At 39.7% G+C, this 20,372-nt stretch overlaps 1 long non-coding RNA gene across 3 annotated transcripts in view; it reads right to left on the bottom strand.

Moving 5' to 3' along the window:
* LOC119898854 overlaps nt 1-20,372 on the bottom strand; it is a 30,024-nt gene that overhangs the window by 1,042 nt on the left and 8,610 nt on the right. For 2 of the 3 annotated variants that reach the window (XR_005443650.1, XR_005443648.1), the window contains exon 3: nt 19,154-19,561. The exons of the other annotated variant lie outside the window; for it this stretch is intronic. This is a non-coding gene — a long non-coding RNA (uncharacterized LOC119898854). Of the gene's footprint in view, nt 1-19,153; nt 19,562-20,372 lie in introns of those variants that run through there. 3 annotated transcript variants of the gene reach the window in all.

Raw genomic sequence — 20,372 nt, 5'->3', positions numbered from 1 at the left:
GTCATTTACATGTTTGAGTGCACAGGGGCTGCTTATGAATTGGGTAGGACGCATGTGAACAAATAGTGTTGTGTAACGAATGATTCGCTAAATTGACGGATAATTCATTCTTTGGATATTTTATTTATTATTTGCAAATATATATATATATATATATGTAAAATCATTCTTAGACTCAAAAGATTTGGGGTATTTGACCAATATATAGTTAATTTTAGATCCTCTTGTTTTTGTTCATTTGGTGTTTTTCTGCTTTGCAGTTACTTGATTGAGTAAGTTGATCAGTATGAAAAATGGTGTAACAAACAGCAGGGAAGTATCAAAAAAATTCTAAAAGCAAGTGATTCGAATTGAAGCCATGCATATTTACTGTACATATACAGTATACACAGCCTAATCCTCAATATGTAAAATAAATACATGATAACAATACACTTAATATCCAACACTCCATGACAGGAGGAGCATTTCAAAGGACTGCAACTGGAGACAACTAATATTCCAACAAGGAAGAGCCACTGCACAGTCAGTATATCAGACAGTAACACATCATGAGTACAATTACAGCCCAAATGTACCGACGTAAAGACAAAAACAGACTCAAGACAGTTAAAAGCTATCAGAGAACAGTGGAGACAGCGTACAGAGGAACATCAGGTTTCAGTTATTGCTGGGTTATTGCTGGCTTTGGAGGCAAAAAGCAATTATCAGTGAGAACATCAGTAAAAGCATGGAGCTGTTGACATAAAAATGTCCACTTCAGTATTGCTTTGCAGCTCATTCCCGTCACTGGGAACAGTAAATTGTAATGAGGAGAGCCTGATGGAGGCGTTAGCTCTGGGGACTGTTAACTGATGGGCAAATCGGGTGTTAAAACTGACAGATGAGATTTGTAGCATGCTTTGGTTTGTAATCTAATCTCTGCTGTCATCAAATGACACGATCAGGGTTTGTTTTATCGTCCATGTGTAGGAAAATCACTTTGTATACTCATAATATAGTTGCTTGAGCATTTAGACTCAGAAGAGTTTTATTTTATGAGTGCGTGAACTCGGCCAGTGTCGTGCATAAAGCTTGTCTCCATCGGTGACAACCACCTTTTGTTTCATGTCGAGAGATATGCTTCAGAAATACCCCTTATACTAAACTTCAAAGCAAAAAATGTCAGTTCTTGAGTGCATCCAGTTATGTTTAAAAATTCTGAGTTGGCCATTTATTATTTACATGTTGTGTAAATATATGCAATAATTTAACATTTCTATTTAATCTTTCAAGATATGTGATCAATCCAGCCAGAGTATTCATGATCTCCTTCATTATTTGATAACTTAATCTAAATAGATCTATACACAGATCATAATAAGGTCTTTAAATTGTAATATTCTGGTTAACTAATACAACATAAAGTTAAGGAATGTATATGAAAAGTTAAATTACTTTCTAATTACCAGCATTCTTGTGACTGTGGCCTCTGGTTCTGTAATAGGGAAAGAGATGGTGATGATTGTTATGTTTGCAGTTACAACAGTGCCATGCTGCAGGCAGGACTAGCACAGTGCAGTGTTTATATGGTTTGTAGGGACACCTATTGGCTAAATATGAAAACTACACTGTGCGCTGCAGATGCACACAAGATGAAAATGTCCCACCAGTCAACAGTGCATTGGTTTTAATTTGTGTAGTTCATCAACGCTGAATAACAAACAGGATTTGTCATACATAATGGATAACAATTAAAGTGCAGCGCATACTCTCCTTTCCTTAAAAACAGAAAAAAGGAGCTAGAGCTTTTCCGACTTTTAATACACACTGCAGTAACATACTGAGCAGTCAAGTCAGCCTGTTAGGAATAAAAAAACAGTGCTTCCTTAGGACATACTAATGAATCATGTATAAAAGATAATCATTATTGGTTTATAAACGCTAGCGTTTCACAAGCCACAAGCACACAGTTCAGTCCCAGGATATGCAACAACTAGTAATATTGTAATTAAAACTAGAAACATAGCTGTAATTCTCAGGCTTCAGACAACAGAATATCACAATATCTCTCAACTACATTGTAAGCACGTGTCGGAAAACTCAAACTGTCCAAGAACACATGGATGCATTTTAGCTTTTTAAATGGAAACTTAGACCATACTGTTTTTTATTTTATTCATCAAATATGCACCTTTCTATTTTTAAGGATACTTTTATATTAATATAAAAAATTACCATATTAGTTTTTTAATTAGTGAGTAGTGTTTGAATTGTTCCTGTGTACTGGAGGAATGTGGGAACAACAGTTAATGTGTTTTGTTTTCATTATGTTATATTGTCCCTACTGTAATGGACAAATAACATATTGGAGAAATTAGTAAAAACAAAGGAAGAGGAGAAAACATGTTACACATACAAAAAGATATTCCTTTTATGTTGCACTCATTTAACTTCTGCTCATTCCCACAGAGCTCAACAGGTGTCGTTTGCAACGGTAAGTCCTACTTAACGGCAAAAAGACTTTCCTCTTGATTCAGTTTCACCTTTCATGGATCAGCTACCTTTGAAAGAGTGAGTGTATACAATAAATAGAATAATTCATGATTTTGTCATTAAAAATGAAAAGTTTCTTTTCCTCATACTTGGGATGTGTTTTGAAATTATACATAATGGACCATAGATGTTCAGAAGTTTTCCAAACCTCCTCTAGCTACGTTGGGAGACGTTCAAGAGTCCCCCCTTGCGTTTCACAGGAGAGGGGTACGAGGGCTTTAATTATGTGCAGAGCTCGGATCATTAGCATGAATGGGGGTGCAGTATGGAGCCTCCTCGTCTCCAGTCAAGGCACTGTGCTCTAAGTCGACCACCCCCTCCTTTCTTCTCTCATGTAACAAACGAGCCTCTGCCTTGTTACCGAGGCACAGGTTAACAAGCACAGCCACAGCCAGTTCATGCTGATGAGCTCTAAATACATGTAGTAGAATATCGGTTAATACAGGTTCAATGCAAGTAATAGTGTTGACTAAATTAATTTGAAATACAGTTTATAGGATTTATTTTGATTTAGATACATCATTAAGTTAAAGACTTATGGAAACTCAATTCAAAATTTGCATTCTTGGGGGAAAATGTCCCAAAACACTTCTTGTCGTGATCAGTGATCAAGCCCCTCAATCCCACTAAAGAAACCCAGCCCTATACGGCTCCGCTGCTGGAAACATGACACAGATACACGTAACGCTCATGCACATTGATTCCAACCCAGTTATAAACTTTCTCAATTATTCATTAATATGAAATTGTGTTTGTCTCAAGTGGAACAGTGCGATTTCCTCCTGCGACATTCAGGCATTGTTTGGGCCCTCTCTTGGGCCATTGTCACTCCTTTGCCAATTGCTCCGTTGACACATATTGTTCAGGAAGCCATTTCCTTCCTGATAGTTTGTTGAGACCTGATTTGTCCTAATCCTGAGACCATTTGTAATACAGAAGACTGGGATAAATAATAAATTGTGTATGACAGAGTCAAAGGAACAAAAAAAATGGAACTTGGAACAAATGGTTTGCTTTATGTTTGGGAAAGAAAATCTTTCTTTATGGTTGCATTATCAAATCATGATATGTATATTCACTGTTGAAATGAATAATAATAAGTGTAATGTGGGAGAAATATGCATAACAAAAATAACTAGTGTGAGACTGCCATGACAGCTTCATAATTGTGCCACTCCGAGCCTGCTCACTGCAAAAAAGCTAAATTTTGTATATTGTTGAAAAGCATGTGGCACATGTGGATACAACTGCATCTCAATCATTATGCGCAATGTGAATGTGTAAACTATGAAGAGAAAATAAAGAGTCTTAAAATTAATATATATATTTTTTAATCAAAAAATGTATACGGAATATTACCAATATTTGATGACACACAATTAAGCTATTAAATATCTTCTGCTACCATAACTTTGATGATTAAAATTGGATGTGAGAAATTGGATTTTTTTTTTATTTGATGAAAGAGCCAATACATAAAACATACAGACTGAAAACTCTGCAATTGGGACTTAGTGGAGCTTCTTTTGTATATGTTTAAACTTTGCAGATTAATGGGTTTGTCATAAGCAATATACAATGACTTGTTTTCTGTGATTTAAATAACTGTGTAAATAAAAAATAAAATAATTTTGGGGAATAAACTAAAAAATATTTTTAAAACATTGTAATTTAGATACTGATCACAATCCTTCTTAGTATATTCCACTGCAGATTATCTGTACTGTGTATAAATTAATTACAATCATGTAACTAATTTAGTGTGATGTCATGCTTGCATGTGTTCAAACTGAGAACCTAAAGAAAAATAAAGTGACCTCTTCCAGAGTTTCCCAGTGGCAATTTTTTCCCCATGAATGCTGCATGTCGACTTTGAATTCATACATAATTTGGAAACACTCAGTAGTCGTGTGATCTTCTGTAAGCACTTTTCATTCAAACCCTGCAAAAGGCTACTGAATAACTTTAATAAAAGATCAGTGATGCTAAAGACTCTTAAAACAACAGTCATACATTTTAATGCTCAGAAATTTCCATTTCAGTTTCCTTTGTAACCGAGATTCATTTTGCAGAAACTAAATTAGTTTGAATAGTATAATTTGTAAATATATGTTAATGAATCCCTTTTCTTCATCTCGTTTATTAAGAGAGAGCAGAGCCAAATGAAATTCAAACTTACCTGTAAGGCAGACTCCGGACCTGTCGTGATTAAGGCAAATAAAAACACTCCTGCACAGTTTACTTTTTTGCATACTCAGTTGTTTTTAGTTAGGCGAGGTCTTAATTGCATTGTCGTTAGTGCGTCTAATAATCGCCACGGGACATTTGGGTTTATGAACCTATGCAGGCTTCTACTGTGTGTAAAACCTGCAAAAGGAAAACCACAGGAAAAGGATGCCCACCACTGCTCCTTAATTTAAGGAGAGATTAATAAAGTAGTTGCTAGACTTGCAGTTTGTTCTCCCTAAGGGTTGTATTAATAATCTTAGAGATACAGGGTTCATCTGTGGAGATCTGCCCTTGTAAAAGACCGACAAAACTTAAAAGGCTTGTCTTAAAAGATCACTGATGAGTAGCTGTTACTTGTCGTCTATAATTAACTGTTAGTTTCATGCAGATTAAAAGTTAAAAGAGAGTCTGTCTTTACAGTACAAAATACTGTACTTTATGTCGAGTGGACTAAAGCAAACGCTGACAAAATGGACGCGATATAGATGAGAGACCAGGAAGGAAGTGATATTAAGGAAATCTAGTTCTATATTAAGATGCATAGTGGTGGGTGGTGAAAGAGGAAGGAGACGAAAGAGAAGAAGAAGCAGCGACAGCCTCAAATACTAAGACACTCTGCAGTTGTGCTTTTGCTACTTCTGGAGTGGAGCACAACACAGTGAGGAAAAGTGTTTGCTTACTTTCAGCTTTCTTGAAAAAACTGATACATAGCTCCTAACAGACCACAACTACCAAAATTTTAAAACATTATTTCTCGTGTTTTAGCTCAGTGCACTTCCTCAGTCACACAAAGCATCACGACCCCAGACCAGTGTTTTTCTATATCCAGCTTGGAAAGGCAAATTATATAGTATACTGTCTAACATGGCATTTCTAGTTCTAGTAGGTTATTTCTTATTTCATCATTTTAATTCTACTTCATTTCCACCTTATTTTAGTGTTTTAGTGTTTACTCACTTCTTGAATCTGCTTACCTTGCTTTTCTCTTCAGGCTTGCCCTGCCTCTTTCTGTCTGTCTCTCTCTCACTGTATTTGTCTGCTCTGCTGAATTTCTCCATCATCAGTATGTTTTATAAAGTTGCCGAAAAACCACAGAACTCGTCATTTGGATTTTTCCCACCCGTGATTCTGTTTACACAGCAGCAGGTGCGCCGCATGTGGTGGGTGCTTGTTAATGACACAGCCTATCGAAACCCACACGGTACCAAATGACATCTGCACTGGTGTGTTCACTGTTCACTGTTGCTTTACCTGGTCCGTGCTTGTAAAATATCTACCATGTCTGCATCTTGTAACGTAATGCCAGATAACATATCTCTCTGTGTTTCTCTGCAAAATGTATACTTTGGCAGCCATTAATATGCCTGGTCCGCCTGTCCTAGTAAAGTCTATTTGTGGGAAACACTGGGCAGTGCTTAAAGAGTAACTTGTGTATTTTTTAAACCTGGACCTTATTTTCCCATGTTTTTGTGTCTATGTGACTAATTGGGACGTGCTGCAGTTGGAAGCAGAGAAACAGGGCTGCGACGTAATTCTTGCGGGCAATTGAGCCCCGACAAAGTACGGCCACTATACTGATTGTTTTTGCCACCGACAGGCTCAGCTTGTTATTACAAGTGTCTGACAACATTGTGGAATGGATCCCTACAGAGATAGACCTGTTAAAAGAGTAAGATCCTTTTTGTTTAACTGGAAACAGTCACTATATTGCTATTGTCAAAACCACCAGACTAAAAACAACCAGGACGTATGTGTCTGTATATGTAGAGACCCTGCCCTCTGCTTGTATTTTCTTATTATTTTGCTGTGTTCGGGACGTTTCTGGGCATCAACCTTTGGGCAGCGTGCAGGTATGAGGTCAGGACTATATAAAAACGTAGTGACCAGGATACATTACTATCAATTCAATTCAATTCAAATTAGCTTTATTGGCATGAATGTGTAACAACAACATTGCCAAAGCATCATACATACAACAATTACAGGTTACATTACCTATCTCTATCTCTCTCCTCTGCTTTCTGTGTGTGTGTCATAGATATACAGTATAAAGACCTACAGGTCTGTGTCTGTTTGACTGAGTGCGAAGGTTGAGCTACACACACACACACACACACACAAACAAGCAGAGCAGAGTAGCCACAAGACAGGGTGGTGGAGGTGTGGCCTTGTTTATTGTGCTTTAGAACGTAACCGCTGTGAAACAATCAGAAAATGACTTCATATTTCTCTGATTTACTGCTTTGTTCTCGCTAACGCCCTCTCTTCACTCGACCACCACTTACTCTCACTTGCCGTGGAGGAGGGGCCAACTTTGAATCGCGTGTTTTCAAACAGCAACCAACAAATCCTACTCATTATGCCTTTTAGTCATTTGTTGATTAATTGTTTAGATGATTAGAAACTGAAAACAAAATTAACTGCTGACAATTGTGAATAATGGATTAATCCCTTAAGTCATTTATCAAGTGAAAAGCTGAAACAGTAGCTGGTTATAACAACTCAAGGCTGAGGTTTTGGTGACTTTGAACATGAGTGTAAATTGAACATCTTTGTTGACTGCTGGTCTGACAAAATAAGTAATTTAACTTTGGGCTCTTAACACTTGGGGTGTGAATTTATTATTTGACTAAATTATTACTCTATAATAACAACAATAAATAATAATAATCAGATTACTTGATAATGAAAAATAATAATTAGATCTAGATAGTAGCTCTAATGAAGGCTGGTAGGACTGGTTAGAATGTGTAATGTGGTTAGAATGTGTCACTGCAATAAAAGCATCTTGCTCATCATTAACTTTATCCCAATCTTCCCACTAAAGAAGGAACATACTCAGTTCTCAATGTTAACCCTTAGAAAAAGGGTACAGTCTCCAAAATTTATAACATAATTCAAAACAGAATGCAGAAAACCCTCATACATGGGACAAAACCAAAACTGCCTGGGAAATGGATATTGAAGAAACTATTCCAGAAGAAGTTTGGGAAGAGTTTTCACAAATACACACCTCTTCTTTCTGTATTTGACACGGTTTAATCCAATTTAAAATAGTACATCGATTACATTATTCCAATGACAAATTGGCCAAGCTATATCCTAATGTCCCCAGAATGTCATTTCAGACATTCAGAATTTGGTCATGACAGTCTCTTGCCAATTTGTGCCCCGAGGGGCTGGTCCCCTTGGCGAAGTTCGCGGAAGCTTGGCGAAGCCTTGCGAACCTTTCCCCATGGGTCCTCCGCACAGTAGTAGATGGCTACAGGCTGCAGTTCCGGGTTCGCCCCCCCAGATTCTGCGGGATGGTCAGGACTACAGTACATGCAGAACAGAGCCAGGTGTTGGGACAGGAAGTCCGCTCTCTGCTGAAGAAAGGGGCCATAGAATTAATTTCCCTGCCAGTCAGAGAAGCCGGCTTTTACAGCCGATACTTCCTGGTCCCCAAGAAGGACGGAGGATTGCGTCCGATTTTGGATTTGCGGTCCCTGAACCAATCTCTGAGGAGATTCAGGTTCAGGATGCTTACCATCCCAACCATCATCAGTCATCATCATCCGAGGATTGGTTTGTCACGATAGATCTGCAAGACGCTTATTTCCACATCTCCATCCGTCCCTCTCACAGGAAGTTCCTGAGGTTCGCCTTCGGGGGCACGGCTTACCAGTATCGGGTTCTTCCGTTCGGCCTAGCACTATCTCCCCACACGTTAACCAATGGATGCAGCTCTGGCTCCGTTGAGGCTCCAGGCATCCGCATACTGAACTACATCGACGACTGGCTCGTCCTGGCCCAGTCTCGAGAGTTAGCGGTTCGGCATCGAGATGTTGTCCTCGCCCACCTTCAGTGTTTGGGGCTGCGGCTCAATGCGAAGAAGAGCGTGCTGACACCCGCCCAACGGACTGCGTTCCTAGGGGTGGTGTGGGACTCAACGACGATCCGGGCCCACCTGTCTCCCGCACGCATCAAGTCCATTTTATCCTCAGTGACCAGAGTGCAGTTAGGCCACGCCATCACTGTAAAACACTTTCAGAGGGTGTTGGGTCTTCTGGCAGCAGCGTCCAGTATAATACCTTCCGGACTACTGCACATGAGAGCCCTGCAGTGGTGGCTAAAATCCAAGGGATTCTCCCCGAGGGGAAATCCGCTCCGTCTGATACGGGTTACGAGCGGATGCCTTCGTTCCCTGTCTGTATGGAGGAAGCCTTGGTTCCTGTCCCAAGGTCCTGTGTTGGGAGCAATCTGTCGCCGAACAATTATTTCAACAGACGCCTCACTCACGGGATGGGGCGCGGTCCCCTGTGGTTCTCCCTATCACCCCCAGCCCAACTAGGGCTGGATGCCATGGTACAGACATGGCCGAGGCTGCGTCTGTATGTGTTTTTTGCCCCAGTCGCTCTGCTCCCGAGGGTTCTGGAGCGGATCCGCCAGGAGGGCGTCAGCCTACTCCTAGTAACCCCGTTTTGGCCAGCACGAGTATGGTTCTCGGATTTAATATCACTCCTCGAGGGCCCGCCCTGGCAGGTCCCTCTGAGGAGAGACCTGCTGTCACAGGCGGAGGGCCGGATCTTTCACCCGCACCCCGCCCTGTGGCAGCTATGGGTCTGGCCCCTGAGGGGGCGCAGACCCATAGGGCGGGTCTGACAACAGGAGCAGTCGAAACGCTGCTCAGCTCCAGAGCCCCGTCCACGAGAAGGATGTACGGCCTAAAGTGGAATGTGTTCACCACCTGGTGCAGAGAACGGGCGGTGGACCCAGTTACCTGCTCGGTAATTGTGATACTGGGGTTCCTCCAGCACCGTTTCTCCGCTGGCCTCTCCCCGTCCACGCTCAAAGTATATGTGTCTGCCATTGCAGCATTCCACGCCCCTCTGAGTGATGGGCCGTTGGGGAGGCTTCCGCTGGTCTTGCGCTTCCTTCTCCGTGGAGCCCGGAGGATGAGACCCGTGACTCGTTCCAGGGTTCCCACCTGGGACCTGGTAGTGGTTCTCGAAGCGCTGGCTGAGGCCCCCTTCGAACCCCTGGAGTCGGCTGAGGCCAAGCACCTGACCCTTAAGATGACCTTTCTCCTCGCTATCACCTCTCTGAGGAGGGTTGGGGATCTCCAGGCATTTTCGGTGTCTCCCCGATGCCTGGAGTTTGCCCCAGGGAGGGTCAGGGCCATCCTGCACCCTTGTCCAGGTTATGTCCCTAAGGTTCCGGCCAGACTGGCAGGGTCCACCCGGCACCCGGCACCCGTGCGCTCTCCTCCTAGTCGTGCCGTCAGGTTCTGCACGCTGGGGGCAGGCGGGGTTTCGGTGCGGCCTAAGTGGGTATCTCGTTCCCATAGTGTCGTCACCGACGCAGTTCGAGTTCCCTCGAAGGGGAACATCTCGGGTTACGTATGTAACCCTTGTTCCCCGAGAAGGGGAACGAGACACTGCGTCGGTCCACCACACCTCACCCCGCCTGGAGTGCCTTGCTTCATAGAAAGGGCTAATGTGTCCTATGTGCCGGCGTGCTTATATACCCCCTCCGGTTACGCCGTCACACACTACTCTTCTAGTAACACCAATAGGATTGGAGTAGTTTCATTCATAGTTCAGCCCTGCCACGCCCAGGGGCGTTCCCATAGTGTCGTCACCGACGCAGTGTCTCGTTCCCCTTCTCGGGGAACAAGGGTTACATATGTAACCCGAGACGTTTCCCACCTGCTGGAAAAGTGAAGCCTGTTAGCACTAAGTTAGCTAACATCCCCCCTCCCCTTCAGACTGAGCTGAGCAGGAAAGCTTCAACAGCAGGCTGCGTCTTTTGGCTGCTATGTAACATTAGCTCAATAGAAAGTAACTGGTAGTTGTATTTTATTACTGCCTACTTGTCCAATGTTGAGAACATCACTTATAATCTGAGAGTAAACTGGTGTAGCCTGCCGCTCTGTCCTGTACAAACTGGTTCAATTATTTTTCAGATGAAAGTGGTTATTAAGAAAAGAAAGAACAGAGGTGACTGGAGGAGCTGGGGTTAGTAAAGCTAATTAGTGATGCAAACTAGTCCTTTTAAGCTAATGAGGAGACGTTTCTTTTTGGATTTTAATGTGCAAATAAAATGCACCTCAGAAGGGAGGAGGTTTCTCATGTTACACACAAAAGGCAAACATGAACAAGCGTATCTGTATCAATTCTGAGGTCATATTAACAGGGTTTTAGGGGGTGATGTCCAAAACATGCTGTGCAATAAATGTTAAATCACTGTGGAGAGCATCATAACTAACCAAATAATTTTCCCCAAATCTAAAGTTTGTAGTTCCTCCCCAGTAGACTGATCTTTTGCTGTTGGTTATTTATTATCTGCTCTAGCTTTTCCAACTCTTTGTTCAGACATATGGTGAAAATAATGGCCCAATGTGATTACATATTAGTCATTGGAAAACGTAAAATTTTCTTGGGGGAGGACCCCCAAACCCCCCACCACTCTGACCATGACCACCAACACCAAAACATTCAGCTAAAGCTCACATTAAACTGGGAAAAGACTGAAGTTTTAAACTATTCTTATGTGCATCGCATGCTCATGGACACAAGAGCAATACTGCTGAGACATGTTATGTTGGGGTTTTATATTCAAACAAAAATTTTGCTTTACCTCCGCTGCTATAACTCCATCCTAGGAGAAACACTGCACTGTAGTCTCTTTGCAGCTAGCAATTCCAGCTCCAAATGTTCATCAGTTAATCAATTTAATTCGCCCCAATCTTTTAAATTGATCACATTTTAAAAATCAAATGTGGCTCATTGGTGCAGTATTCTACCAGTGTTTGTTTCTGAGGCAAGCCTTTTGTTCATTTACAGAATGTGTAAGTATGAAAAAAATCTTGTACACTGCAGGAAGTGTGTAGTCAGAGTGGAAATGGCTCATTGATACTATAAGTCAATTTACACTACAAACCTATTGTGTATCAAAAATGTAGTCACATCTTGTTCGACATAGTTTGAATTGTTAATGGGGAATGACTTCGATGCATTGCACAGGATTTGGCCTTGATGACATACAAGGTTCAAAGCGTTCATGTTCTTCTTGGTTTGTAGTGAACAAAAATGTTTAATGTTTGTCTTACTGTTGAACTTCACCACAATACTTTGGGCTCGTAATGGTGCAATGGATAAAACACATGCCTTTGGTGTGAGAGACCCAGGTTCAATTCCCCACTGTGGCCCATCCGTTGTTTCCCTGAGCAAGACACTTAACCCCTAGTTGCTCCAGAGGCATGTGACCTCTGACATGTATAGAAATTGTAAGTTGCTTTGGATAAAAGTGTCAGCTAAATGAATAAATGTACTTTAAGTGAGCTTAGTGAGTTAATTTACAGTGTGCAAAATTTAAAGTCACAAATGTATTCCTTTCTCTTTGCTCCAAGGAGCAGAATAAATTTTTTTTTCTACAATGATTTTTTTAACAATGATATGGTTTCTGCTTTTAATTCTTACAGCGTAATTGTTATTTACTTACATGCAAAAATCTAATTTTGCACTGCATTTTTTTGGTGATTGTATATAAAATCACTTTTTTTTTCAATTAGGAGAAAACAAATTACAAAATTTCACTCACAAGTACAAGCATCATCCATTATTCATGTAAATGAAACCCTAGAGTTGCATTGCACCCTTGACCACCTGTTGGGACGTCATACTAAATATTTTACAGCTTTTCTCCCTTTTTACCCGTTCCTCTATGATCCTTTGATCTTTTTGTTCCACATTCTTTCCTCCTTTTTCATCCTCCCTGGAATAGCTGTAGAATAATCCTACAGTTTTCTCCTTTCATGCCTGAAACTTTGCATTGCATTTTAACATTTGTCTGGAGAGCATCCTTTTCCTTCTGTGTGAAAGATCATCTTTAATAAAAGTGGAGGGCTGAGAAGAGCTGTAAATCTGTACTAACCACACAGCGCTGAGGTCTCTGGGAGACTGATTAGCATCTGGGAGCTGGTGCATGGCATCTTAATAATGAGAAGAAGTGCTGGTTGGCTGCCATGTGACTCGGCTCGGCCTTGATGCCATTTCCCTTGTCGGTCAGGAACTACTACAGCCTACATTTTTCTGTCCAACATGGCAGGCAGCCATTGAAAGAACTTTTCACTTGAAAGGTTGTTAATTTCTAACAATCTTGTCACCAGAGTAGAGATGTGACTGTGTCTCCCTTCAGATTTGAGGATGCTCCTGTGTGGCCACAACTAATATTGTCATCACACGTCCAAAGCATAGATTGAGAAAGTGGCTTCCATCTGAAAGTATTAGAAATAATTATGAAGATTCTCTGCGTATTAAACAACACATCTGTGGTAAAACTGGGTCCGGGGGCATATGCTCCCCCGGAATCTTTTTTTGTACATTTTAAAGTTAAATGCATCAATTTGGTGCAAAATTAAGAGGCAATCTATGAAGAACTTTGTTGTAAAACATGTTGTGCTCTAGTAAGCTATTTGATCATAAAACCATTGTATAGCTTAAAATGGTGATGAAATAGCAACAAAAGTCAACAAATTTACTTAATGTTTTTCCAGCAAACCTAAATCAAAGAATAGAAAATTTAACAAATAATTTCCCTAAGATTTTATTGTTGTTGTTTTTTTTACTTATAATGGACACATATAATATGTTTTAAGCTTCTGTGAATATAGTCCAATTAATCTCATTTCCATACAGTATAGACACCTTATATTGAAAACCGGATGTTGTCACATGTGTATGTCATGCTAAATTAGGGCTGGGCAATAAAACAATAATGATAATTATCACAATATAATTTTCCTCAATAACTATGTAACAAATTTTCAATATATTGTCAATAAGTATTTGATTTAATTCATTAGAATCACAAACGACTTAGCACTTAATTTTTATATTAAGATGTTTATTTTGTTGAGGGAAAGGGATGCAAATAGATTTACTAGTCATATTTTTGAAAAAAGATTTATCATTAAATTTTTTTTAATTCTAGCTCAGATATGTAAAGTGATCCACTGTTTGGCATCAAGTGTTTGTCACATTCTGACCATAAAGAAAAGTTTAACCAAACAAATTAACCATCTGGCCCTTCAATTTTCAGGGGCAAAAATTTGATATTGAATGATATGAAATGTTTTTATCATGATAACATTTTTGGACATATCGCCAAGCCCGACACTAAATTCATCAAGTCTGACCCAATTTGATAAATAATGTTGTATGTGGTTCTCATATCGCCTAACATGAAGATTTCATAGACTCTAAAAATATTTTCAGTTCGTTTTGAAACCATGGCGGAACAAATTAGACTGTAGTGGCCGAGATGGTCTCGTTAATTAATGGGAAAACTAGCTTTATAGTAACAGACTGAACAGATGTATAATCAAGAATATCAGTGGAGATTAATATCTTGGCATTTTGTCAATCATATTTAATAAATTGACAAATCTTCTGCTTAAAAATCTAAAATTATTATTACCCATATCTGCTAACTATCACTGCCTCAAATGCAGTCAGCGTGGACCTGACAACATCCAAAATCAGGTCATAAAAGGCCAACGTTGTCCTATTTGGAGGTTGTTAGAGCCAAAAATTTTAACTTGACAGGTAAATGGGGTCAAACTTGTGCCAGGCAAGTCTTACTGCTGCCCTCCTGTTCTGGCATCACATCAATATGAAACCCCAGCAACATCAATGTAGACAAGTATATTAACTGACATTGCAAAATCGTTTCACAAGTATATGACAGTTGTACTGCAGCCACAACTGCATACAGTTCTTTACTGTCTATTGCAGGATCCATAAGAACAGTTCTTACACACTCAGTATAGCGTGTCAAAATATGTCAGTAAAAACACAGTATTTTTTGGAAACAAAACCCCCCAGGGAGCTGCAACTTACTTACATATGGCGAGTTGCAGATGTCGCCACATGTCAACCAACACTATCTTATGGAAAGTAATAGCAGCCACAGTTTCGTCCTGCTGATATAAACATGTCAATGTCACCACTTACATGCACGGAAAGTTAACAAGATGTATACACCAGACAGGTTTAAGCTTTGACTTTCAGTTGTCGGTCTTATGTCTGTCTGGTGGAATAGATACTCAGTGCAGTCGTCTACACTTGCACTTGCACAGGGGTAACAGTGAGCCAAAGTGTTGCTTGGATTTCAAATCTATTTTCCCAAATAAACCCCCGCAACTACATTGATTGTGCATTGGGCTGTGAGCACTGTCTAAACACTCATGAGTGCACAATGCACTGTGGCTGAAAAAGCCTGAATTTCTTTGGTTCCTACTTACTAAGACCTTGAGTTACTTAAAAAATAATGAAAAAGAGCAGCAGATGAAACTTCACAGTTTTGTGTGACAGACTCTGCAAGATGCTTTTCAAATATCCTGCTTGTTTGACAAGGAAAGGATTTTGGTTGTGGCACTTGGGAAGAGAGGGAGCCGACATACTCACAGCAGAGTGGTGACAAGGCCCTGCCAAATGTTCTCTCTGAGTATTTGACTTAAGTCCCCCTTGAACCTGTATTGACTTAGTCCCATCTGTAAATTGGTGCCTGCCTTATTAAGTGTTAAAGAGGTGGTATTATGCTTTTTGGCTTTTTCCCTCTCCTTTATTGAGTTTATATCTTTTTATATCTTTTTTGTGACAAAATGCGCCTCATATAACGCTCGCCAAACGGCTAGGCACACACCTCTCCTCTCCGTTACAAACACTAACTACCCTCCAGGCAGTCAATGGACATAAAGTTGTTACTGTGACAGTGCACAGTTATATCTTTATGGATGAAAGATGCATGTGTTCCATATTAATAACTCACCACTCTGAAACTCTTGTTCCAGTCCATGTTGCTACATATATAGCTGAACCGAAGCTGTGTTTAATGGCTTCTCGCTGACCCGCCTTTCTCTGCTTCCGATTGGCTAGTAGTCCTTAACTAGGAACTGCACATGTGCAACTCCCAACAAAGACACGTAGAGGCAAGATGCATCACTCCATAGCTAAAACGAAGCCTTCAACACAGGGTGAAAAGAGGAGCTGCAGCAATGTGCAGTATGACAGAAATATATGGGGTTTTTTGAAAATGAAACCATGTAAACCTGTTCTGGTAAAACCCCTAGATAAGATTTTGAACCTGAAAATGAGCATAATACCGCCTCTTCAATTGTCTCCAGAAGCAAGTCACCAGCATACTAATGTAAATTCTTTAAATAATAGTTCAAGTTTATAAAAAAATCTGCACCCGTGTTACATCTACTACCTAATATTCCCATTATTGTAACATACAATATTCTAATAATTATAATTAAAAATGACTTTAGTATCTTCATATATGCACTTCAGATGTTTTTATTAAATATGTTCTTTTTTTAAATTATACTAAAAGCAACAAATGAAGTGATGCTGGGACCCCTTTACATTCAAGCTGGAAGCATAAGACATGGTTTCTTGCTGATATGTGTACACTTTTTAGCATAAATGAATACTTGTTACAATACTAATTCCTATGCTTCCATTGAACACTATTTAAGGAGCCTCTTAGCATCTTAGCAACCACAAATTACAAATTTCAAATTTCTATATTCTCTATTCCTGTATTGTTTAACAAAAGCATCAAGTAATCAAGACAATACTATATAGGCCTATAGGTACAGTATAACTATCATGGTAATGACTGTGATTGTGATGCATTGTAACATATTCTTAATGAAATTCTTAAGTCTTCTGCCCTGGTGTCAGGTTTGACTCGATGATGTGGAATATCCATGATTCTTCTTTTTTGTCTATTCCCTGGACAAAAAAGGAAAAGATCTAAACCTTTTCTTTTCGACTGAATTTACATCTTCTGCTCATTTCTCCTGCTTTCTTACCAAGAGAATTCTAATGAAGGGCAAAGTCAGATATCTACAGGGATACAAGAGGACCTGGAGACAGGAGAGAATGCAGCCACTGATGGCAAGACATTTCCATAAAAGTACAATCAGGTTGGAATTTTAAAAGTGAATGTTTAAGTAGTCTAAGAGATGGGCTTTGATTCACACTCTGATCAAACCCAAGACATCTCATTCAGAGAATAATGATTTTTCTCCCTTAATTTTTCTCTGTTTCTATCTCATCTGTGAGCTTACAGGTAGAGCAAAGCCCAATGGTATTGTTTTCCCTCCAGTGCTTGAGCACAGGAGCCTTTCTTCTGCCGGATTAGACATGGCCAAAAAGAATGGCAAATGTAGATATGCCACAATATTAGTGGTTGGCTACACAGTGAAGAGTCAGGCCCAATCCACTGAATGCATTTCATGTTCCCTCCAACACTGGATTGTAAGTAAATAAATATCTATTTTTATATATTTTCATCTGAAATGTGGAAGAAAACAATCTTCCTTTTGTGCATATGTTCTCATGCATATGAGGATGTGACTGAATATCCAATATCTATTGTTGTTGTTCACAGGAATGATGGATAATACAGCGGTGTAAAGAAAGAGAAATTGCCATGTCAGAAAAGAAACAATTTGTGCCATGGTTTTAACCAGCCCCACCCCCATAAAAATAACCCTCTATATATGTTATAGGCAGAAACATGAAGCAATATAGCACAGTTTCTATAATACTGTAATAAAGTACCATTATCTGAGTAGTTCCATTTAGTGAGGCTTTTCTAAACCAATAATTGAAATGGAAATTGAAGTCTGTCAGAGGCCGCACACCTCTGGAGCAACTAGGGCTTAAATGTCTTGCTGAGGGACACATTGGTGGATGTTGCAGTGGGAACTGAACCCCGGTTTCCCACACCATAGGCATTATGCTTATCCACTGCACCATCACCACCCCAGGAGTAAGGTTTTAAACATTCACTGCATGATAAGGTCATGAGGTATCAAAGGTCAAGTCACACAGCAAAAATGAAGAACAGTGCTACAGCAGCTCAATTTACCCTTTGCTAAGCCACGCCCCCTTAGTTACTGTTGCTAAGTCCAACAAACTGTCAGAGCTGTCGGACTTTTTGCATGGTGCTACCACTGTCTGTAACTGCTCTCCCTGGAGAAATATTGCCTAATTTCTGGAAAAAGCGATCTCAGAAAGGAGCAGACAGTTCTGCAGTTGCGTTATAGATTTGAAGGATGTATTCAGGCTGTCAAACTGACGTGAAAAAAATAAAGACAGAAACTAAAGCCTACCGATCACAGCGTAAAAGTGAACCACCGCATGACCTGACTATTGAGAAAGAGGACAACAATATGAGGGATTAACACTTTTCCTGCAAAGCTGGGTAGGTCTCTATTCACTATTACAATCATTAAAAAGCAGAAGAGTAGTGCTTTATTACGTTACATTCAACAGTAATTTAGCTAGCGTTAGCTAACTAACATTACATGAGGAGCAATCCACAGCCTCCATTTTTCTGGATTTGTTTTAATTTTTGGAAAGGGAATAAATCGTACTTCTCTTTACAACCTCTCTACAAGAGTCAATGGAGCGCAGCCATGAAAGTATACTGCACTGTGATTGGCCAGCTGCGTGTTCAGGGCATGGCTTAGCGAAGAGTCAACTGATACAACAGCCAGAAACAACATACAAAAAGCGAAGGCTATATTACTTTAAATAATTCAACATATTCCATCATTAAACACTGTAACTTAAGGCTGTTTCATTTTAACATTCATATAAAGGAGTTAATACTTCTCCTTTTACTTTGGAATGAAGGGCTACTTATTTAGTGTGTGTGTCTGATTTTTGAAAATCTAAATAAGAGAGATTTACTCAAAACATCTGTAGTAAAATGCATATTGCAGACTCTTCGAGACCATCTGTTGCCCTACATTGTCTATTAAGAAGCCACGTTGCAACGCTTAGTATGTTTAACTATACTGACCCAGCATTTTTCTCCTCACTTGTGTTGAAGTAAACTTTGTTTTAACTAGGTATGAGGTTTGTAGTGCACAGAGTGTAGGTCTATACATTTTCAGTTTCAAATGGGATCTGTCAGACATGTGTGTTTTTGCTGCAAGCTATTACTCTTTCATGGCCCCTTTTTGGAGAGAAGGTTCCTGACCAATTATTTTCAGACAGATGCAGGGATGCAGAATGACTAGAAGCATCAGTTTTTTTTTCCAGGTGATGCCTTAGGTAAGGGGAGAATGGCCAGAGGCTACAGCAGCCCTCTAGGGACATAGGGGGCTTATAAACTGTGAAACTGACATCTCTCATCTATTACTTTTGCTAAATAAACATTTAAAAACCTTGACAGTCCTCTACATGCTTTTCCCAACTTGTATATTTAGCATTTTATAAATTTGAAGTCATTTTTGAAGTATCGACTGAGTATAATGTTAAGAATAATCACTGATCCAAGGATGAATAAAAGCACTCAACTGAGTGTACCTCCTCATCTGCACGCTTTCATATTTCTTTTAATACACCTTATGTTACTTTTATGCAGTACAACTTTCCAAAATCAATACACTGTACACTTTCAGGATGAAATATTTTTCATCATATCAATATTCACTTCCTTTACAAGCCAGTTTTCACCTATGTCTATCAAAGGGAGTTTGTTGAAGTGATGCTGTTGGCATCGTGAAAAAAATAAAAATAAAAACACCTCTCTTATTGCCACCATGCAGGTTCCCTTGATGTCTCTCCCAAACCAAAAAGCCTTGCAGGGTGCCTCCAGAAATGTTCCTTCAGTCACAGGGAGGCCCGTCACGGGTCCCCTACGCAAGGTCACCATGTTTGAATGCTGTCACCTCCACTTAGAGCCAGGCAAAGCAACAGACCTCTCCCTGTAGCCTCCTCCTAACCTGTCACAGAAACTACAGTTATAATCACTTCTGGCTTGTTTTGCGATTGACTTCAGATACTCTCAGATTTATTTATTCCAGCATTCTTTGCCCTCTGCCTCATTACACTAATGTCTCGCTGTCTACAAATGGTGTTGTTTTGTTGTATGTGTACTGTGCACTGTAGTTTGTGTGTTCTTGTTTAGCTTGTTGTCCTGTTTGTTTCTGCTATGTTTATGTACACTGTGAGCTTTGTAAGACCAGAGTCAAATTCCACGTATGTGTACACGTACCTGGCCATTAAAAGTGATTCCGATTCCGCCTTTAATCTCTTAATAATTTACATTTCTAAGCTTTAAACCAAACATGTACAACATCGGGTAAGTGTTTGGTTTGACTGATATTACAAAACAGTGCTCAAGCCAGCTAATGATGAAGATTCTGCATTCCCTTTTTGAGCCATTGTTGTGCACATCTGTGTTTTTGGTGGCAGCACAGGAAAAAGCCAAAGAACTCGGCAGCATCTGCACTGTAGTACAAATGCAAAACCCTACTAATTATTGGGAAAAGATAACATTTTATTAAAGGGTTTTTTCCTTTGACATAATTTTCTATTTTACAAGGAGAGTATAGATTATAGAGTGTAGCTCATTTATAGCACATGACCGATGCATTAAAAAAAGTATTTTTTCTCACTGTGACTGCTTGCTTCTTTTAAAACATATTTATATTGTAGTATTTTTAAGGATCTATAATTAAAAGAAATTTGCATTAGTTTAGTAAGACAACTTTCATTATACCTTTTTTTTATTACTTTGAAAAATGTAAACGT

Source organism: Micropterus salmoides, unplaced genomic scaffold (genome assembly GCF_014851395.1).
Source record: "Micropterus salmoides isolate LMB-PRFRI ecotype aquatic unplaced genomic scaffold, ASM1485139v1 Ms_hic_scaffold_12, whole genome shotgun sequence".
Classification (NCBI taxonomy): Eukaryota; Metazoa; Chordata; class Actinopteri; order Centrarchiformes; family Centrarchidae; genus Micropterus; species Micropterus salmoides.
This window is presented reverse-complemented; position numbering and strand designations above follow the sequence as displayed.